At 47.0% G+C, this 23,865-nt stretch overlaps 1 protein-coding gene across 2 annotated transcripts in view; it reads left to right on the top strand.

Annotated features, from left to right (window-relative positions):
- LOC135506063 (transcription regulator protein BACH2-like) overlaps nt 1-23,865 on the top strand; it is a 124,650-nt gene that overhangs the window by 37,791 nt on the left and 62,994 nt on the right. The window contains exon 1 of one of the 2 annotated variants that reach the window (XM_064925444.1): nt 23,480-23,519. The exons of the other annotated variant lie outside the window; for it this stretch is intronic. The gene's annotated coding sequence lies outside the window, so the exon portion shown is untranslated. Of the gene's footprint in view, nt 1-23,479; nt 23,520-23,865 lie in introns of those variants that run through there. 2 annotated transcript variants of the gene reach the window in all.

Raw genomic sequence — 23,865 nt, forward strand, 5'->3', positions numbered from 1 at the left:
TAATATATTACATCACACAGAGAGTTGACAACTTGGCTTCAAAGATAATCATCTGGCAGTTTAGATATAAGCGTTATTGAAAGGTAAGGCCATTGCCTCTCTCTTTCGTGGGTAGTTTAGGTTTCGAATCGATCAGATATACAGTGAAATGATACAATGACTATGAGGTTAAAGTGCGGGTTCACTGTATTTCCATTGACTGTATAGTGAAAGGGAGACATCTGAATCACCTTGCTGAATGCACCTGTCTAGAGGAACATGTTGTCTATGCTGACACATAGTCACCTTAGTCTATCATATTTATTAATAAAACATCCTTATGTGAGGAAAACCTTATTCGCTTAAGTGCACCCAGAATTACAGAGAGATGCAGGCAGAAAAAAAAACTGTACGCACATTGTCTGTGTGAGAGACAGGGTGGGAGAGAGAGAATCAGAGAGAGAGAGAGAAAGGAGACAGAGACATGAGGGAAATGCAGGCTGGTATAGCCTGGCCCTGAAGGCTGGTATAGCCTGGCCCTGAAGGCTGGTATAGCCTGGCCCTGAAGGCTGGTATAGCCTGGCTCTGCAGGCTGGTATAGCCTGGCCCTGCAGGCTGGTATAGCCTGGCTCTGCAGGCTGGTATAGCCTGGCCCTGCAGGCTGGTATAGCCTGGCTCTGCAGGCTGGTATAGCCTGGCCCTGCAGGCTGGTATAGCCTGGCCCTGCAGACTGGTATAGCCTGGCTCTGCAGGCTGGTATAGCCTGGCCCTGCAGGCTGGTATAGCCTGAGGGAGATGCAGGCTGGTATAGCCTGGCCCTGCAGGCTGGTATAGCTTGAGGGAGATGCAGGCTGGTATAGCCTGGCCCTGCAGGCTGGTATAGCCTGGCCCTGCAGGCTGGTATAGCTTGAGGGAGATACAGGCTGGTATAGCCTGGCTCTGCAGGCTGGTATAGCCTGGCTCTGCAGGCTGGTATAGCCTGGCCCTGCAGGCTGGTATAGCCTGAGGGAGATACAGGCTGGTATATCCTGGCCCTGCAAGCTGGTATAGCCTGGCTCTGCAGGCTGGTATAGCCTGAGGGAGATACAGGCTGGTATAGCCTGGCCCTGCAGGCTGGTATAGCCTGGCCCTGCAGGCTGGTATAGCCTGAGGGAGATACAGGCTGGTATAGCCTGGCCCTGCAGGCTGGTATAGCCTGAGGGAGATACAGGCTGGTATTGCCTGGCCCTGCAGGCTGGTATAGCCTGAGGGAGATACAGGCTGGTATAGCCTGGCCCTGCAGGCTGGTACAGCCTGGCTCTGCAGGCTGGTATAGCCTGAGGGAGATACAGGCTGGTATAGCCTGGCCCTGCAGGCTGGTATAGCCTGAGGGAGATACAGGCTGGTATAGCCTGGCCCTGCAGGCTGGTATAGCCTGGCCCTGCAGGCTGGTATTGCCTGGCTCTGCAGGCTGGTATAGCCTGAGGGAGATACAGGCTGGTATAGCCTGGCCCTGCAGGCTGGTATAGCCTGAGGGAGATGCAGGCTGGTATAGCCTGGCCCTGCAGGCTGGTATAGCCTGAGGGAGATGCAGGCTGGTATAGCCTGGCCCTGCAGGCTGGTATAGCCTGGCCCTGCAGGCTGGTATAGCCTGTGTGTGATGCAGGCTGGTATAGCCTGAGGGAGATGCAGGCTGGTATTGCCTGGCCCTGCAGGCTGGTATAGCCTGGCCCTGCAAGCTGGTATAGCCTGGCCCTGCAGGCTGGTATAGCCTGGCCCTGCAGGCTGGTATAGCCTGTGTGTGATGCAGGCTGGTATAGCCTGGCCCTGCAGGCTGAGATCAGCCTAATCATTAGAGGAGATGGGGATGAGTAGTATGACATCAATATTAGGCACTCGGGCCCAGGAGCACCATTGTTGCCTGCCTGCCTGTCCCTCCCCCTCCATCCCCCTCTTCCCTCCTCCCCTCCACCCTGTGCTGAGTAAACAGTGGCTCCCCAGGGAGAAAGCCAGTCATTGATGGCCTGGCAGTCTACTGTGCATTGTGACAAGGCCTGAAGAGAATCCATAGTGACCTCATCCACAGACGGCTGTCATAGAGGGAGTACAGAGGGAGAGGGAGAGAAAAACACTGGCGAGATGTATTCGATTGCTCGTAAAATGAAGTAAAACAATGATGTTGGGGGGTTTTGACATTGATGGAGTGTTGTATACCTCTTGTGGCTTAGTCTTTTATTCAATCGTAAAAATAAAGTGTTTGTGTTGTGTTGGGGGAAATGTAGTATTCCTCACTGCAGGTACGGTTTCACAGTTCTGGTGATGAGCATATTGAGGTGATCATACTCTTTCTCTGACATCAGAGGAAATACGTGCACATTTTCACTAGAGGATTGCATGTGTGGTAATGGCATGCTGTGTTGCCTCAGAAAATCTGTGTCATCTTTATTAGAGAAGGAAGATATTATGTGGGGGAATTAAAGGACACAAATAAATGAGTGGTAGTTTTACAGAATCGACTGTATCTGAATAATCTCATCGGTGAAGATTACCACCACTTACTGGAATCATGATCAGTCTATGTCAGAGGTCACCAAGCTTTTTCTGAGTCAAGATCACTTTCACAGTCAAAAAGCAAGCCAAGATCTACCTCTCCGATTTAAAAAAAATTTTTTTTAATTGTAACATTAACCTGATAAAACCAGTTCTATGGGAATGAAGTCCGTGCAGTAGGCTTAATACATTATCACAGCAAATTGGTTCTTCTCAGACCATTTTATATCTGAAAACTCAAGCTTTGATAACAAAATAGATCAGTTGGTGTAGCACTTGTGAAGCACAGCTGAGCATAAATTGAAATGATTTGCTTTCTAAAAATGTACTGGACTGATGGTACCTGCATCTGATGGTCATTGTGCTTTCAAGACAACTGGGAACTAAAAAATTCATTTAAAAAAAGGTAAAATCATGATGTCAGTGATCTTCAAGTCAGAAAGTCGGAGCTCTAGAAAGAGTTTCCGACTTGGGATTCCGAGTTGGATGACCGTTCAAATCTATTTTTCCCAGGCCGATGTCGTTTTTTTGAACTCACTAAAGTCGGAAGTCAGAGATTTCAGAGTTCCCAATAATCTTTTCAGAGTTCCCAATAATCTTTTCAGAGTTCCCGATAATCTTTTCAGAGTTCCCAATAATCTTTTCAGAGTTCCCAATAATCTTTTCAGAGTTCCCAATAATCTTTTCAGAGTTCCCAATAATCTTTTCAGAGTTCCCAATAATCTTTTCAGAGTTCCCAATAATCTTTTCAGAGTTCCCAGTCTCCTTGGAGGGAGGGAGAGAGCAGCAGAGGATCAGTCTCTCATGGTCCCTGCTCTCTCCTTCCTTTCCTCCGGTGAGACTGACCAGAGAGAGGGGACACCGTCTTCCACCTGATGGTGAAACTTGAGTCGCACTGCATCTGCCTCAGGCAAAAACTCATGTTGTTCCATTGACTATATATTGATATATATATTGATAGTTAAATATTCCTCAATATTAAAATAGACAGAACGAGCTGCTAATAATAATTAGAATGCATGGCTATCGATACACTTGGCGACTCATTCATTGCAGCGCGAGTGGAAGTAGGGAGAAGTGCATCTTATGTTTTGTAATAGTGTTGAATAAAAACAGTGGTGATAGTGTTGAATAAAAACTTCAACATGAACTCACTCATAAAAACGGCAGCTCTTTGCTTTATTTATTGAAAGTCTCTCTCTGGTCATGGTTTTAAAAGTTATGAAACCTCACGTAGTCTAGTATCAAACTGCAGTGGCCGTGGAAGTTGAAGGCAAGGGGATTTGAACTGTTGGCCAGTGCTGTAGGCTCTTTTCTTTTTTTAGCCACAGATCTCCAGGTCTTTTCAGACAAATGAAATGTGCCAAAATGGGAATAGTTTGCCTACCCGGTAGGCATGACTTCTGAATCAAGTGCACCTACCGCCAAAGCGCAACATACACAAAAAAAGAAGAAACGTAAGCCTTTATCATTAGCTTTTCTACAGAAACGTGTGGTGATCGACTAGGAATGCCTTGAAAATCGATCAGTCAATCGCGATCGACCGGTTGGTGACCACTGGTCTATGTTGATCTTACCAAGATATCAAACACTGGCACGAATAAAACTGAAAAATGAAATACTATAGCTACCTGTATATGACACCTCAAAAAGACCTAGAAATCTGGCTGGAGTTATATTGCAAGAATGTGCTTTGTGTTTAGTCTGGATTATTCCAAGAACGTCTGCTGCTCTGTCATGATGTAAAGGTAACTGCCAAAATAAAGGAAACACTTGAGAAAAGGAGGGATACAAATTACACTGTATATTGAAAGCAGCTGCTTCCACACAAGTGTGGTTCCTGAGTTAATTAAGCAATTAACATCCCATCATGCTTAGGGTCATGAATAGAAATTTACATTTTACATTTACATTTAAGTCATTTAGCAGACGCTCTTATCCAGAGCGACTAGAAATGTGCAGTTGCCCTTTATTTTGGCTACCATGCATGGCTAGAAGAAGAGATCTCAGTGACTTTGAAAAGAGGGGTCTCAAAGGAGTCTAGGGGGTTTAAAGTGTGTGTGTGTGTGTGTGTGTGTGTGTGTGTGTGTGTGTGTGTGTGTGTGTGTGTGTGTGTGTGTGTGTGTGTGTGTGTGTGTGTGTGTGTGTGTGTGTGTGTGTGTGTGTGTGTGATCAAATCTAATTGTATTTTTCATATGCACCGAATACAACAGGTGTAGACTTTACAGTGAAAAGTTTGCTTACGATGCAGAGTAAAAAATAGTAATACAAGAGGAATAAAATACACAGGAATGGAGCGACACACAGGGAGTACCAGTACCAGATCACTGTGGAGCTATACACAGGGAGTACCAGTACCAGATCACTGTGGAGCTATACACAGGGAGTACCAGTACCAGATCACTTTGGAGCTATACACAGGGAGTACCAGTACCAGATCACTGTGGAGCTATACACAGTGAGTACCAGTACCAGATCACTGTGGAGCTATACACAGGGAGTACCAGTACCAGATCACTGTGGAGCTATACACAGGGAGTACCAGTACCAGATCACTGTGGAGCTATACACAGGGAGTACCAGTACCAGATCACTGTGGAGCTATACACAGGGAGTACCAGTACCAGATCACCATGGAGCTATACACAGGGAGTACCAGTACCAGATCACTGTGGAGCTATACACAGGGAGTACCAGTACCAGATCACTGTGGAGCTATACACAGTGAGTACCAGTACCAGATCACTGTGGAGCTATACACAGGGAGTACCAGTACCAGATCACTGTGGAGCTATACACAGGGAGTACCAGTACCAGATCACTTTGGAGCTATACACAGGGAGTACCAGTACCAGATCACTGTGGAGCTATACACAGGGAGTACCAGTACCAGATCACTGTGAAGCTATACACAGGGAGTACCAGTACCAGATCACCATGGAGCTATACACAGGGAGTACCAGTACCAGATCACTGTGGAGCTATACACAGGGAGTACCAGTACCAGATCACTGTGGAGCTATACACAGGGAGTACCAGTACCAGATCACTGTGGAGCTATACACAGGGAGTACCAGTACCAGATCACTGTGGAGCTATACACAGGGAGTACCAGTACCAGATCACTGTGCAGAGGTATGAGGTATTTGAGGTAGATACACTACATGGTATACAAAAGTATGCAGTTTTACCGGTGTGCTCTGGTGGCAATAAATTAGTAAAACCAGAAGCCTACCTTGACTTGGAAGAGTTCCAGTGATGTGTTGGATAGACATAGCCAGCTAGCTAACATAGCATCGCTCTGTTTGAGCCAGTTGTTTGAGTAGGCTAAAGTAACTAGCTGCATTTGCTAGCTAAGTGAGTGAAACTGAAAAAAAAATGAAATATAGTCATCTCCCTCTCTCTTGCTTCTCCTTAATTTTTGAAGAAAATTAATTTGTTAAAAACGGTTCAACCTTTGTCTTTCTCTCTCTTTGAGTAAACTACTGCAGTGCTAGCTAGCTGTAACTTTCAGTACTAGAGTCATTCTCTGGTCCTCTGATTGTATAGACAACATGTCAGTTCATGCTGCAAGAGCTCTGACAGGTTGGAATACATCCTCCAGAAGTTGTCATAATTACTGTTTAAGTCTTTGGAAGGGGGTGAGAACCATGAACCTCCTAGGTTTTGTATTGAAGCCAATGTACCAAGAGGAGGACAGAAGCTAGCTGTTCTCCGTCTACACAATGGTGCAACCCTACAGAGTGCTGTTGAGGCTACTGTAGACCTTCATTGGAAAACAGTGTGTTTTAATCAATTATTTGGTTACATTAATATATTTAGTACAGTTTTATCTAAAAAAGGATATATTTTTTTCAAATGTTTCACTATTTAAAAAAAATGATATTCACTGAGGAGGATGGTCCTCCCATTCCTCCTCTGAGGAGCCCCTACTGTTCAATGCATACAGTACATGACCAAAAGACACCTGGTCGTCGAACATCTTATTCCAAAATCATGGGCATTAATGTTGGTCCCACCTTTGCTGCTATAACAGCCTCCACTCTTCTGGGAAGGCTTTCCACTAGATGTTGGAATGTTGCTGCGGGGACTGAATGTTCAGCCACAAGAACATTAGGGAGGTCCGAAAGGTGTTCGATGGGGTTGAGGACAGAGCTCTGTGCAGGCCAGTCAAGTTCTTCCACATCAATCTCGACAAACCATTTCTGTATGGACCTCGCATTGTGCTTGTGGACATTGTCATGCGAAGACAGGAAAGGGCCTTCCCCAAACTGTTGCCACAAAGTTGGAAGCACAGAATCATCTAGAAAGTCATTGTATGCTGTAGCGTTAAGATTTCTATTCACTGGAACTAAGGGGCCTAGTCTGAACCATGAAAAACATCCCCAGACCATTATTCCTCCTCCACCAAACGTTACAGTTGGCACTATGCATTGGGGCAGGTAGCTTTCTCCTGGCATCAGCCAAACCCAGATTCTTCCGTCAGACGGCCAGATGGTGAAGCGTGATTCATCACTCCAGAGAATGCGTTTCCACTCCTCCAGGGTCCAATGACGGCGAGCTTTACACCACTCCAGCTGACACTTGGCATTGCGCATGGTGATCTTAGGCTTGTGTGCAGCTGCTCGGCCATGGATACCCATTTCATGAAGCTCCCAACGAACAGTTATTGTGCCGACGTTGCTTCCAGAGGCAGTTTGGAACTTAGGACAGACGATTATTACATGCTTTAGCACTTGGACACACCCATTCATTCAAGGGTTTTTCTTTATTTTTACTATTTTATACATTGTAGAATAATATTGAAGACATCAAAACTATAAAATAACACTTATGGAATCAGGTAGTAACCAAAAAAGTGTTAAACAAATCAAAATATATTTTGTATTTGATATTCTTCAAAGTAGCCACCCATTTGCCTTGATGACAGTTTTGCACACTCTTGGCATTATCTCCACCAGCTTCACCTGGAATGCTTTTTCAACAATCTTGAAGGAGTTCCCACATATGCTGAGCACTTGGTTGGCTGCTTTTCCTTCACTCTGCGGTCCAACTCAACTGTGTCACCAGCACAGCACAGCACCCCCACACCATCACACTTCCTCCTCCATGCTTCACGGTGGGAACCACACATGCAGAGATCATCCTTTCACCTACTCACAAAGACACAGAGGTTGGAACCAAAAATCTCGAATTTGGACTCATCAGACCAAAGGACAGATTTCCACAGGTCTAATGTCTATTACTCATGTTTCTTGGCCCAAGCAAGTCTCTTCTTCTTATTGGTGTCCTTTAGTAGTTGTTTCTTTGAAGCAATTTGACCATGAAGGCCTGATTTATGTAGTCTCCTCTGAACAGTTGATATTGAGATGTGTCTGTTACTTGAACTCTGTGAAGCATTTATTTGGGTTGCAATTTCTGAGGCTGTTAACTCTTATGAACTTATCCCAGAGGTAACTCTGGGTCTTCCTTTCCTGTGGCGGTCCTCTTGAGAGCCAGTTTCATCACAGCACTTGATGGTTTTTGCGACTGCACTTGAAAATACTTTTAAAGTTCTTTAAATTTTCTGCATTGACTGACCTTCAAGTCTTAAAGTATTGATGGACTGTTGATTCTCTTTGTTTATTTGAGCTGTTTTTGCCATAATCTTAAATTGGTCTTTTAATAAGTATACCTTGTCACAACATAACTGATTGGCTCAAATGATTGGCTCAAATGCATGATTGGCTCAAATGCATTAAGAAGGAAAGAAATTCCACAAATGACCATTTAACAAGGCAAACCTGTTAGTTGAAATGCATTCCAGGTATCTACCTCATGAAGCTGGTTGAGGGAATGCCAAGAGTGTGCAAAACTGTCATCAAGGCAATAGGTGGCTACTTTGAAGAAACTCAAATATAAAACGTTTGGATTTGTTTCAACACTTTTTTGGTTACTGCATGATTCCTTCTGTGTTATTTCATAGTTTTGATGTCTTCATTATTATTCTACAATGTATAAAATGCACTGAGACTATAAATAGTTTAAGAAGTAGTGATGGTGGGATGGAGAGGTGTTTCCAAGGGTGTGTTTCTCTGTGTCTCAGAGGAGCAGCTGTCTGGAGAAGCCATTAGAGTGGACCCTTCATAGTCACGCCCTCCTAGAGCAGGGGAGACCCGATCTAATTGGCCAAGCTTTGATGTGATGCACATTATCTAACCTTCTCAATGCAGCACATACCACTTAACTTAATACACTTTTCTTTCATCTGCTAAGCCAATTAATTTGTAGCGTGGAATAAAATATCGAAGAGAAAAAAGCTAATTTTGAGACTGTGACGGCGGTGTGTTATCATATGATATATTTGAAGCTTTGTGTGAATGTTTATTATGATGCGTAGTTGTTATGGAAAGCTGTTCGTATGACTGATTGTGTCATGAGATCATTGCATATGCTGTAATATTTCATTCTTAATACATCGAATAATAACAGAAAGAAAAAGGATCAATTTATTGCCATTTTCTACTATAACGGATTCAACATGATGAAAGAGAACTAGCCCCTGAGATTCTGTCATGGCATTCTGAGAATGTACTATTAGACCAGTGGAAAGTTCTCTGACTCATTTCTGCCTTCCTCATTGAAATAATGACTCAGGGGGTGAGCGCAAAAAAACGCTTTAGACATCAGAGCATACTTGCCGTGTGTGTGTGGGGGGGGGTACACATGTTTGTGTGTGTGTGTGTCTGCCTGTCTGCGTGTTGAAATGTGGAAGTGAAAGTGAGTGTGCGTGTGTTTGTGCGTGTGTGGGTTTGTGTATCTGCTTATATGTAAATGTGTGTGTGACTCACCACACCTCCACCCCTCATTACTCCCTCTCTCTCCCTATCTCACCTCACCTCCACCCCTCATTACTCCCTCACTCTCCCCACCTCACCTCACCTCCACCCCTCATTACTCCCTCCGTCTCCCCACCTCACCTCACCTCCACCCCTCATTACTCCCTCCGTCTTTCTCCCCACTTCACCTCACCTCCACCCCTCATTACTCTCTCTCTCTCCCCACCTCACCTCACCTCCACCCCTCATTACTCCCTCCATCTCCCCACCTCACTTCACCTCCACCCCTCATTACTCCCTCCGTCTCCCCACCTCACTTCACCTCCACCCCTCATTACTCCCTCTCTCTCCCCACTTCACTTCACCTCCACCCCTCATTACTCTCCCTCTCCCCACCTCACCTCACCTCCACCCCTCATTTCTCCCTCCCCATCTCACCTCACCTCCACCCCTCATTACTCTCTCTCTCCCCACTTCACCTCACCTCCACCCCTCATTACTCTCTATCTCCCCACCTCTCCTCACCTTACCTCCACCACTCATTACTCCAACTCTCTCCTCTCCTCACCTCACCTCCACCCCTCATTACTCCCCTTCTCCCCACCTCACCTCACCTCCACCCCTCATTACTCCCTCTCTCTCCCCATCTTACCTCACCTCCACCCCTCATTACTCCCCTTCTCCCCACCTCACCTCACCTCCACCCCCATTACTCCAACTCTCTCCTCTCCTCACCTCACCTCCACCCCTCATTACTCCCTCTCTCTCCCCATCTCACCTCACCTCCACCCCCATTACTCCAACTCTCTCCTCTCCTCACCTCACCTCCACCCCTCATTACTCCCCTTCTCCCCACCTCACCTCACCTCCACCCCCATTACTCCAACTCTCTCCTCTCCTCACCTCACCTCCACCCCTCATTACTCCCTCTCTCTCCCCATCTCACCTCACCTCCACCCCCATTACTCCAACTCTCTCCTCTCCTCACCTCACCTCCACCACCCATTACTCCCTCTCTCTCCCCATCTCACCTCACCTCCACCCCCCATTACTCCAACTCTCTCCTCTCCTCACCTCACCTCCACCACTCATTACTCCCCTTCTCCCCACCTCACCTCACCAAACCTCCACCCCCATTACTCTCTCTCTCCCCACCTCACCTCACCAAACCTCCACCCCCATTACTCCCCCTCTCCCCACCTCACCTCACCAAACCTCCACCCCCCATTACTCTCTCTCTCCCCACCTCACCTCACCTCCACTACTCATTACTCCCTCTCTCTCCCCATCTCACCTCACCTCCACCCCCCATTACTCTCTCTCTCCCCACCTCACCTTACCAAACCTCCACTCGCATTACTCCAACTCTCTCCTCTCCTCACCTCACCTCCACCACTCATTACTCCCTCTCTCTCCCCATCTCACCTCACCTCCACCCCCCATTACTCCCCCTCTCCCCACCTCAACTCACCTCTACCACTCATTACCCTCTCTCTCCCCATCTCACCTCACCTCCACCCCCCATTACTCCAACTCTCTCCTCTCCTCACCTCACCTCCACCACTCATTACTCCCTCTCTCTCCCCATCTCACCTCACCTCCACCCCCCATTACTCCCCCTCTCCCCACCTCAACTCACCTCCACCACTCATTACCCTCTCTCTCCCCATCTCACCTCACCTCCACCCCGGATTACTCCAACTCTCTCCTCTCCTCACCTCACCTCCACCACTCATTACTCCCCTTCTCCCCACCTCACCTCACCAAACCTCCACCCCCCATTACTCTCTCTCTCCCCACCTCACCTCACCAAACCTCCACCCCCATTACTCCCCCTCTCCCCACCTCACCTCACCAAACCTCCACCCCCATTACTCCAACTCTCTCCTCTCCTCACCTCACCTCCACTACTCATTACTCCATCTCTCTCCCCATCTCACCTCACCTCCACCCCCCATTACTCCCTCTCTCTCCCCATCTCACCTCACCTCCAACCCACATTACTCCCTCTCTCTCCCCATCTCACCTCACCTCCACCCCCCATTACTCCCTCTCTCTCCCCATCTCACCTCACCTCCACCCCCCATTACTCCCCCTCTCCCCACCTCACCTCACCTCCACCCCCATTACTCCCCTTCTCCCCACCTCACCTCACCTCCACCCCCCATTACTCCCTCTCTCTCCCCATCTCACCTCACCTCCACCCCCATTACTCCCTCTCTCTCCCCATCTCACCTCACCTCACCTCCACCCCCCATTACTCCCTCTCTCTCCCCATCTCACCTCACCTCCACCCCCCATTACTCCCCCTCTCCCCATCTCACCTCACCTCCACCCCCCATTACTCCCCTTCTCCTCACCTCACCTCCACCCCCCATTACTCCCTCTCTCTCCCCATCTCACCTCACCTCCACCCCTCATTACTCTCCCTCTCCCCACCTCACCTCACCTCCACCCCTCATTTCTCCCTCCCCATCTCACCTCACCTCCACCCCTCATTACTCTCTCTCTCCCCACTTCACCTCACCTCCACCCCTCATTACTCTCTATCTCCCCACCTCTCCTCACCTCACCTCCACCACTCATTACTCCAACTCTCTCCTCTCCTCACCTCACCTCCACCCCTCATTACTCCCCTTCTCCCCACCTCACCTCACCTCCACCCCTCATTACTCCCTCTCTCTCCCCATCTTACCTCACCTCCACCCCTCATTACTCCCCTTCTCCCCACCTCACCTCACCTCCATCCCCATTACTCCAACACTCTCCTCTCCTCACCTCACCTCCACCCCTCATTACTCCCTCTCTCTCCCCATCTCACCTCACCTCCACCCCCTATTACTCCAACTCTCTCCTCTCCTCACCTCACCTCCACCACTCATTACTCCCCTTCTCCCCACCTCTCCTCACCTCACCTCCACCACTCAGTACTCCCCTTCTCCCCACCTCACCTCACCAAACCTCCACCCCCCATTATTCTCTCTCTCCCCACCTCACCAAACCTCCACCCCCCATTACTCCCCCTCTCCCCACCTCACCAAACCTCCACCCCCCATTATTCTCTCTCTCCCCACCTCACCTTACCAAACCTCCACTCCCATTACTCCAACTCTCTCCTCTCCTCACCTCACCTCCACCACTCATTACTCCCTCTCTCTCCCCATCTCACCTCACCTCCACCCCCATTACTCCCCCTCTCCCCACCTCAACTCACCTCCACCACTCATTACTCCCTCTCTCTCCCCATCTCACCACACCTCCACCCCCCATTACTCCCCCTCTCCCCACCTCAACTCACCTCCACCACTCATTACTCCCTCTCTCGCCCCATCTCACCTCACCTCCACCCCCCATTACTCCAACTCTCTCCTCTCCTCACCTCACCTCCACCACTCATTACTCCCCTTCTCCCCACCTCACCTCACCTAACCTCCACCCCCCATTACTCTCTCTCTCCCCACCTCACCTCACCAAACCTCCACCCCCATTACTCCCCCTCTCCCCACCTCACCTCACCAAACCTCCACCCCCATTACTCCAACTCTCTCCTCTCCTCACCTCACCTCCACTACTCATTACTCCCTCTCTCTCCCCATCTCACCTCACCTCCACCCCCCATTACTCCCTCTCTCTCCCCATCTCACCTCACCTCCAACCCACATTACTCCCTCTCTCTACCCCATCTCACCTCACCTCCACCCCCCATTACTCCCTCTCTCTCCCCATCTCACCTCACCTCCACCCCCCATTACTCCCCCTCTCCCCACCTCACCTCACCTCCACCCCCCATTACTCCCCTTCTCCCCACCTCACCTCACCTCCACCCCCCATTACTCCCTCTCTCTCCCCATCTCACCTCACCTCCACCCCCCATTACTCCCTCTCTCTCCCCATCTCACCTCACCTCACCTCCACCCCCCATTACTCCCTCTCTCTCCCCATCTCACCTCACCTCCACCCCCCATTACTCCCCCTCTCCCCATCTCACCTCACCTCCACCCCCATTACTCCCCTTCTCCTCACCTCACCTCCACCCCCCATTACTCCCTCTCTCTCCCCATCTCACCTCACCTCCACCCCCCATTACTCCCTCTCTCTCCCCCTCTCACCTCACCTCACCTCCACCCCCCATTACTCCCTCTCTCTCCCCATCTCACCTCACCTCCACCCCCCATTACTCCCCCTCTCCCCATCTCACCTCACCTCCACCCCCCATTACTCCCCTTCTCCTCACCTCACCTCCACCCCCCATTACTCCCTCTCTCTCCCCATCTCACCTCACCTCCACCCCCCATTACTCCCTCTCTCTCCCCACCTCACCTCACCTCCACCCCCCATTACTCCCTTTCTCTCCCCACCTTACCTCACCTCCACCCCCATTACTCCCCTTCTCCCCACCTCACCTCCACAGCAATGGGAAAAAGTTATTATATTCTCTCAGGCAAAATGTGAAAGGAATGGGATGAGCATTACTGAAGGAATCATAATGGAATGCTACAGTACATTTCCCCCATGCATTTCTCAATTACACACTAGTCATCTAGGCTAACAGCACTCAGGTACTGTTCTGTTCTGAGTCTGCCTCCTTCAGCAGGACCAGGGGAGCTGGCTGGTTTACTTCAGCAAGCCATTCCCTCAGATGACCTTCACTCTGCAGAGAAAGCAGTGATAAATCCTGCCATGACTCACTGCTGGCTAACGCCTTAACAGGTGGAGTCTGGGCTTGGTTTTTTACGAGCTCTCCCAGTAAAAAGCAAGTCTTTTGGTGTGGAGGAGTAAGGTCATGGAGAGGGAGAGATTATTTTGCTTCCCAAATAGCACCGTATTCATCGTCTCTGGTTGAAAGTAGTGCACTAAATAGGGAATAGGGTACCATGTGTGACATATCCACAGGCTCACCCTTTGACATGATAACTCCTCTATTATGTTCCATCTGATACCAGTCGTGTCCAGGCATGTCGTTCATCAACACTGCCTCATTGTCATGAGTAGTTCACAGTGTGCTTTTTCCCAAACATCAGTCATCTACAGCAGTGTTTCTTAACTCCAGTCCTCCAGTACCCCCAACAGTACACATTTTTGTTGTAGCCCGAGACAAACTCACCTGATTAAACTTGTCAACCTATCATCACGCCCTCAATGAGTTGAAACAGAATTTGCCTGGGATTCCACACAAAAATGTGTGGAGTTGGGTCGTCACTAGTTACCACAAGCACAAAGTCATAAACCCTGCCTATTTCTACAATTGGTCTTCTTAAGATGTGATTTTCAACCTAACCATAACCTTAACCACAATGCTAACCTTATGCCTGTCACGTCTGCTCCCGCTCTTCCCCCCTGGCTGCCCTGCATCACGTACTCCTGCCATCTATTACGCACACCTGCCTTCCCTCGTCACGCGCATCAGCAATATTGGACTCACCTGGACTTACTCATCGTCTGTTTATTACCTCCCCTATATTTGTCAGTTCCCCTGCTCTGTTCCCCGCTGCAGCATTAATAGTTTTTTGTCTGTATTATTAGTTTGCTGACGCTGTTCCTGTCTCATTCTTTATTAAATGTTTGACTCTCCGTACCTGCTTCGTCTCTCCAGCGTCAATCCATGTGACAATGCCTGACCCTAATCTGAAATTAAGACCAAAAAGACTATTTGTTTTCATGAATTTTTACAATATAGCAATTTTTGACTATGTGGCTGTGGAAACTACTGGAAACCCTGGAGTTGGGAACCCCTGGTCTAAATCATCGTGTGTTACTGAAAAAGTACATTTGACCAACAGTTTCAAAGTCACACTCAGTATTGGGTTGCAGAGAGTTCATGCAGGGCATTCATATACTCACTTTGGCACACGTTTACAATGAGAGACTAATACATACATGTAGAATTTACTTCTGTTGCTTTAGCCTGGTCTCAATGAAGACCCTCACAGTACTGCACTGTATGCACAGACCTCACACTAAATGAGATTGATAGGCAAGGCCGGGCCGGACACATGTGTATGCTGCAAGTCATGTAGCATGTTATTGAGCACATAGGCCTAGACTGCAGGACTGGCCAATGCCTGGCTGGGCATTTTGCCTTTCGAGGATATTGAAAATGTGTCTATGGGATGGCTGTTCCATATGGATGGAACTGGGGAGAGCATAGAGGGATCAAAGAGAGGCATAGGTTTTGTGCCCTGAATGCACCCTATGCCCTAATTTTGATTAATTCTGACCCGGTTTAGGTCAAAAATAACACACTAGATAGGGAATAGGGTGCAATTTTAGACACAGCTATAGCCTCCCCTCAGTGAGTCAGAGGACTTCCCTGTAGTTTTCTATGGCCAGGCTCCACGATCCTTGCACTCACCTGGATATGGACATTCCTTTATCTGCTCTGCTCTGCACTGCTCTCTCTCCCTCCCCCTCCCACTCCCCCTCCCTCCCTCCCTCTCTCTCTCTCTCTCTCTCTCTCTCTCTCTCTCTCTCTCTCTCTCTCTCTCCCTCTCCCTCTCCCTCTCCCCCAGCCCTCCCTCTCCCTCCCTCCCTCTCACTCTTTCTCTCTCCCTCTCCCCCAGCCCTCCCTCTCCCTCCCTCTCCCTCTCCCTCTCCCTCTCCCTGCCTCCCTCCCTCTCACTCTCTCCCTCTCCCCCAGCCCTCCCTCCCTCTCCCTCTCCCTCTCCCTCTCCCTCTCTCTCCCTCTCCCCCAGCCCTCAAAGGACATGGTAAAGCTGCCTGCTGGGTTTTCCACCAGACACAGGCTGGAATGTGACCCATTCATCAAATAGAGAGCAAATAAATCGCATAGCTACTATCGCTTCATCACAGAGAGCAGGCCCTTATCAGGGTGTGGCGTGTTGAGTTTAGATAGACTGCAGAGTCCAGATCCAAGGCAAATCAGATCTGATGGTCCTATAGTCTGGGAGTGTGCCAGGCAGGCTCAAGAGGACAGTGGTAGAGAGTTAGTGTGTTTGTTGGGAGGGAAACGTCTGCTGCTGTGGTACAGATCCAGTTTCAGCACTACTGCATATTTGTTTGTGTTTTTACTACTACTTGTCGTTCCTGGTTGTGCGTGTGTACTGTAGCTTCCTCCCCTGTGAGAATTACGCTGTGAGACAGTTTCTTATTGGATTAGACTCCTTAGCAGGCGGGCAGGCTACAGCTCTAAAGGGCATTTTTGCCCATGGTGGGCTGGTCTGTGTTTTTTTCTACTCATATTAAAGAGATTATTTGGTACTTTTGAATACTTTTTAGCCAGTAGTTCTGAAAGTAGCACTCACAAGCCAAAAGTGTTCCCTGAAAATAGCTTACTACATCACATTTGCATTACGTCATTTGCTCTCTCTCTCTCTCTCTCTCTCTCTTTCTTTCTTAAAAAATACTTTTTTAGTCGCCAAAGTAGTGGAGCATCTCTTTAAGAACCGTAATAGGAAGGCTAGAGGCAGAGGCTGAGGCCAGTCGTTCAGTCCCAGAGGCCTAGTTTCATGGTGTGAGAAGAATGGATTAGAACAGTTTGTTTCTATTAAAAGCCTATGGAAGAGGGAGCGAGCGATGTCTGACTGTGTGTGGTCCTTTTGATCAGACACTTCAATACAGAGACAGCAGATTAGCAGCAGGCTGTGTACTGTACTGTATGTGTAGGAACCCTATCCCTAGTCTCCACACACCACAGGAGGTTGGTGGCACCTTAATTGGGGAGGACGGGCTCGTGGTAATGGCTGGAGCGGAATCAGAGGAATGATATCAACTACATCAAACACATAGTTTCCCTGTGTTTGATTCCATTCCATTTGCTCTGTTCCAGACATTATTATGAGCCGTCCTCCCCTCTGCAGCCTCCACTGCCACACATTGATGATTCATCCTACCAATGGTAGTTGTCCCAGAAATGTTTTAATGTTAGATAATGTGTCAGCCACCTGGTATCTAAATAACCTGAAAATGTGGTACAGGACACAGATTTCACAGTCTCTACCATTTTAAACCTGGGGTATTTTAAGTAATGAGAGATCAGGCAAAAAAAACTGGTGGGTACACTTTGACATCACTCTTTTTATTCATTCATGTTTTTTCATCTGTGAAGTCTCGGCCATTATAAATCCATTGACAGGTTAGACTGCTAAAAATAAGGGGGGACTTAGTCTGCAGCCTTAACCATAAACAAACAAACTGTAGTTTCTCCTCTGCCCTGTCTGCCTGCGTTTTAGGGAGTCATTTGTGGTTCGCCAGAGGTTAACCTCAGTCAGAAAGTGGTGGCGCGCCGCGGGACGAAGAAAGGACCGTTTATGTGAGTTAGAACAGTGACTTCCTCGCAGGCAGAGGGGCTGAGGCCAGGCAGGCATGTCCAGTCTGTGCGTGGGTGCTCTGGCTAGCCCACAGACTAGAGATAAAACGCGTAGGATCATGCTCAGTCAGACTCAGCGCATCAATCATTACCTTCCAAGAGCTGTGCTCCCAGGTTGTCACTGGAAAAGTAAATGTCTCTCCTGTCAGCAGACCTCCTCCTGGTCCAACGTGTCATTTCAGCCAGCCTCTGGCCCTCATCTGCAAATAGCAACAGCCTGTGTGCGCTTTTTCTCCCCGAGATCCCTGTATCCAGAAGGAACACTGCATGACCTGAGAGTGGTGTTTGGGAAACACGCAGTCAGGTGTCTGGCCAGAGTAAGACTCCAACAAGACATCGACATATGTGAGGGGGGACTTCACTTTGAGGCCCAGTCTATTGTCGTATCTTTTTAATTGAAGAATCCAAAGGGATTGATGGCCATGGAAGGCTGCCCTATAAAACACCCCTCTGGCCCTCTGACTTTCATTCTGACTGACTGACTGCTGGGGAAAATGCTTATTTTTAAGCTGTGATAAACGTCAGCACAGTAGGTTTTTCTTCACACCCACTGTCTATCGCCTTGGTTTCATCACACATGAAATAAATCATTTGAATGTGAGTTACATTAATTCCCCTACACTTGGAATGTCCTCCTCATTCACCTCTTTGTGTCGACCTACAACAGGAAATGTGTGGCCAGAAAAAGCACCTATAAAAAATAGAAGTTGGATACCTTTAGTTGCATGAGGTTGTCATTATACCTCAGATTCAAATCAACATAGAAAATACTCCAGGCCATGATTCTGCAGCTTTTTCTGCATGATTCTGCAACTTTTTGGCATGAAAATCAGACAGAGCTCCTGTTCTTTAACAATGGAAGTAGTTGAAAGTGGCGGTGTGTCTGTGAAGTTATAATTACACTAGACCTGAATGGGACTTCTCTCTCATCTGTTCTATTGAGTCATTGAAAGGCCAGACTGTAATAAAATACTTTCACACTGAATAACAAACCATATCTGGTGAAGCTCTATTAATCTGCATAGTATCTCTACAACACACTATGCTCTGAAATGTATAGAAACCATTATTCATTTGCGTTTATTTCGATATTTGTGGGCTGGATGAACCTCTTGAGATGGGACATCTTGTTTTCGAGGGCGTCTTGAGAAAAATAGTTACATTACAAACAGAATCAATATGAAAAAGGGAAAACAACATAGCCTGTAGATACGGATCCTTTTGATAGAAACTCTATTGTACTCATTTCAACCAACCATTTTCAACCAGCCTCTTCTGCAATAGATATAGTTCTATAATGGTACAATCTATAATGGTTGGCCCTCACAAGACCTTGGCTGCACTCATGTCTCTCTCCACCCCTCCCTCCCGCCTTGCTCTGGTCTGGAGGACTTGTTAAGATTCAGTGTTTTAATCAAGCAGAAATCAATAGCTCCAGAGATATATATTGATCTCTCAGGCCCAAGAGTGTAAGGTTGGCCAGTGGCCCTGTAAACAGTGGATCATGTAAACAGTACCTTGGTGGTATGATACATTTTGTATTGTAGATATGTAGTGATGTAATAATGTTATATGATGTACTGTTTTTTCTTTTGTTTTATATGTAATGTAAGTGCCTTAATGTGTTTGGACTCCAGGAAGAGTAGCTACTGCCTTGGGGATCCCTAATAAATACAAATAGAAATAATTGAAGAAGGTATGAAGGGTAACATATGTCTGGATTAAGGTGAAGTTCAGAATTGAGCACCATTGATACTAGATAGCATTGGTCACATAGCAGCAATATTTGTCCATAATAAGTAACAACAACATGTGGTGGAGGAGACAAAACCACCTACCAAAAAAATACTTCAACCAGTACTTATCTCAAAGAGCAATGGTGAGTATTGCTCACATACATAACATGTGCATTGCTCACAGGCATAACATAACATCCACCTCTGGCAGTGATTGAAATGGCATTATTGTAATCACGCTGATCATCACCACAGATACAGTCAGTGTTTCCTCCCTCAGAATATTTCCAGTGTGTCTCAAGACTCTCACGTACAACAAGAGTGCATATGCTAATCAGTGGATTTCTCTTCTCAGTTTGAGTCACCTACAGAGTTGTCTTAACCCACACTAACCACAGTATGTGTCACATCTGTGCTTACTTCAACCATAACCTTTCAGTTCGTGCCCTCTCAATGTATTTCAGACACACATGGGTTGTCTTACGTACACCTCCTATCTCCTTCTCTGACTGATCACGTCTGGGTTGCTCCAACTTGACTGTTCTGTGTCAGCCCCTCATTGACCTTATCATGACTGTCTAAGGCAGTGGTTCCCAACCTTTTTCGGTTGCTGTACCACCAGCTGAATGTTGCTCTGCCCGGAGTACCCCTGAAGTACCCTCTCATGTGCATTTTACCAGTAGACCTATGGTCTCATGAGTCACGTACCCCCAGAGGTCCACGTACCACTGATTGGGAGCCACTGGTCTAAGGTATGGGGATTCCATAGGAAGTGGTGTTACGAGTCGAGTCACCACTGTAGGAGGCCAAATCACGAAGATGTTGCATATGAAATAATACATCACTTGACTTGTGTGTACGATGAGTGGTGAGTGGTATAATTTATTATTAGAGGATTTGTTCATGATCTGTATGGCATTAATTTCACAACATTTCATCTAACCTACTATTCTGCTTGTCTTAGTGTGCACATGCAGACTCATTATCCCCAGTCACATACATTCACATGTGTTGCAGCCTCACCTCAGCTCCCAGATTAGCTCTCTTACACTCCTGTCAGTGTTTCTGCCAGCAGGTCATCTGACCTGGTATGGGCACTGGCAGACAGTCACTCTGTGTCTGTGTAATGTGAGCCAGGTCCCCTCAGCTTGGCCAGGACCAGGGACACTTCATGCGCTGGTATGTGTGAACGTACTGCAACCCCCTCACCATAGCAAGCCACAGTGCAAGTCATGACCTGACAGCAGCGTGTGCAGGCAGACAGTGTATCCCTAGACAACCTTAGTGACACACTGCATGACATCCATTTATGTGACCTGTCCAATTACCTTATAGCATAGTAGAGGGAGTGAGGCTATGTGTGAGACAGTTATATGGAAACTCTAGACAGATTATCCAGTCCAGTCTGCTGTAGTTGTCTATGGTGGATCTGTCATTCTTTATCATTCCATTGGCATTAGTATATTAGTATAACCATGTTTCCTTTATTCATCTTCTTGTCAATTTGATTTTAAGGAACACATTTTGCAGCTGTTGAGTTTAAAGAGGAAATACTGCAGGGTGTCAATGTATTTGAAATAGCTGACCCTCCCATTCACATTTCAAAACAGAAACTGTGGTTCAAAAGCAATAACTAAAGTCTTCATTAATGAATCTATATATAAAAAAATGATGAATGAGTGATAGCCTTCACATTTTGGAGAATGGACAATCCGTACAGTATGGCTCTCTTACTTCCAAGTGTATAATCTTGCTTCTTGTAAGAACTGGGGTTAATGGGGCCTAACATGACAACTGTAAATAACCATAGAAACAGGAAGGATTGTCATGTGAATTTTTTTCACCATGGTGGAGCTTTTGTCTGTGTCTCAAATGTTACCCTATTCCCTATGTAATGTATAACATAGGGCTTTGGTCAAAAGTAGTGCACTACATGGGGAATAGGGTGCCATTTGAGATGCAGTCTTTGTCTTCAGCTCTGATTTCTCAGAGAAACGTATTATTTATTTATGCTCAACGTAGATTAATTACAATCAGTCATCACCCTGAATGAAGCCTTTCATCTCTGCCTTATGGTTTAGCTTGGTAGCGTCTCCTTCTGATCTCTGCTGGGGATCTTGAACATGTCTGTGCTTTCTAGTTCACACATTCATGCACACGCTACAACTGAGAGAGAGCACTTGTGTCTATTCTTACAACACTAGATAGCTAGATATCACACCTTCAAGGGTGCTGTGGTGTGTGTGAAAAGCTGCTTTTTCACTTCTATATCAACGGATGAATGCCCTCCAACGCACTCACACATACATGTTCACACCACACACACTGAACGACACCCTCAGCCTTTGAAGGCTTCTCGTGGGTGGTTCTGTGTGTCACCTCCTTCCTGTGAGAAGAGTTTCCATTTGCAGGTTGTTGTTGTTTGTTTTTTTCCATTAGTAGGTGAAGTTTTATTTAATTGCCACATATCTCATCAACATTTTCATATTATATATATATTTTTTTGTCTCTGGTGGATTCTTTTGGTGTTTTGTGTAAATCCCTCCACCGGGCTCCTCTCCAACACTACCCATAACCCCCTAGTACTCCCCCCCTCCTCCCACCTCGGACACACTCCTCCCAGCAGCCCCATGGTCTGCCAATCACCAGGCTTAATTAGCACATGCGCCCAGCCGCCAATTCACCAATCACCACACAGCTCTGGCTGGAGTGGCAACGCTCAAATTCCTTGTGGTAACCAGATTCATCTGAAATACCCCCAACTACTGTATCTCTCTTTTGGCAGTTTTTTTCAGACCAAGCTGATGTGATGGTGAGGGTGGTTTGCTTGTTTCAGACCAAGCTGATGTGATGGTGAGGGTGGTTTGCTTGTTTCAGACCAAGCTGATGTGATGGTGAGGGTGGTTTGCTTGTTTCAGACCAAGCTGATGTGATGGTGAGGGTGGTTTGCTTGTTTCAGACCAAGCTGATGTGATGGTGAGGGTGGTTTGCTTGTTTCAGACCAAGCTGATGTGATGGTGAGGGTGGTTTGCTTGTTTCAGACCAAGCTGATGTGATGGTGAGGGTGGTTTGCTTGTTTCAGACCAAGCTGATGTGATGGTGAGGGTGGTTTGCTTGTTTCAGACCAAGCTGATGTGATGGTGAGGGTGGTTTGCTTGTTTCAGACAAAGCTGATGTGATGGTGAGGGTGGTTTGCTTGTTTCAGGTAATGTGATGTGATGGTGAGGGTGGTTTGCTTGTTTCAGACAAAGCTGATGTGATGGTGAGGGTGTTTTGCTTGTTTCAGATCAAGCTGATGTGATGGTGTGGGTGTTTTGCTTATTCATGTAATGTGATGTGATGGTGAGGGTGTTTTGCTTGTTTCAGGTAATGTGATGTGATGGTGAGGGTGTTTTGCTTGTTTCAGGCAATGTGATGTGATGGTGTGGGTGTTTTGCTTGTTTCAGACCAAGCTGATGTGATGGTGAGGGTGTTTTGCTTGTTTCAGGCAATGTGATGTGATGGTGTGGGTGTTTTGCTTGTTTCAGACCAAGCTGATGTGATGGTGAGGGTGTTTTGCTTGTTTCAGGCAATGTGATGTGATGGTGAGGGTGTTTTGCTTGTTTCAGACCAAGCTGATGTGATGGTGAGGGTGTTTTGCTTGTTTCAGGCAATGTGATGTGATGGTGTGGGTGTTTTGCTTGTTTCAGACCAAGCTGATGTGATGGTGAGGGTGTTTTGCTTGTTTCAGACCAAGCTGATGTGATGGTGAGGGTGTTTTGCTTGTTTCAGGCAATGTGATGTGATGGTGAGGGTGTTTTGCTTATTCATGTGATGTGATGGTGAGGGTGTTTTGCTTGTTTCAAGTAATGTGATGTGATGGTGAGGGTGAGGGTGTTTTGCTTGTTTCAGGCCAAGCTGATGTGATGGTGTGGGTATTTTGCTTGTTTCAGGCAATGTGATGTGAAGAAGTGGGTGTTTTGCTCACGTCAGAGTCTTTCTGTGGTTGATTTGGCCCAGGTGCCTGTGGTTGTTGAGCTTCTGCAGAAAAGGGTTCTGTAATAATTGAACTGATCTCAGGAGGAGGAAGGGCTTTTAAACATCGATACAAGGGAGACGTGAGAGGAATTTGCTTGAGGTGCAGAAGTTAAGGTTAGTAGTTTGTGATACTCTCCGAGATTAGACACACAAAAGAATGTACTCTGCACTTATTACATTTTTACCATGTAAATAACATCAAGTTGCTAGGTAGAATTCCGGTAGCTGGATGTAGGGGATTACCGTATCCTTCTTGAAGACAGCCGTTGCCTCATCTACCATCAAAATATATTTTTGGTTTTAAATTTCCAGCTCAGAAATAAGCAGTTAATAATAATAATAATGTATTACATTTCTATAGCGCTTTTCATGACAATCTCAAAGCTCTAAGGTCTCTACTCTGTTTCTCTAGACTCTATAGTGTGATCACAGTGTCAATTTGATAGTTGACACAGAATAT

The sequence above is a fragment of the Oncorhynchus masou genome, chromosome 19, assembly GCF_036934945.1.
Source record: "Oncorhynchus masou masou isolate Uvic2021 chromosome 19, UVic_Omas_1.1, whole genome shotgun sequence".
In the NCBI taxonomy this organism is placed as follows: Eukaryota; Metazoa; Chordata; class Actinopteri; order Salmoniformes; family Salmonidae; genus Oncorhynchus; species Oncorhynchus masou.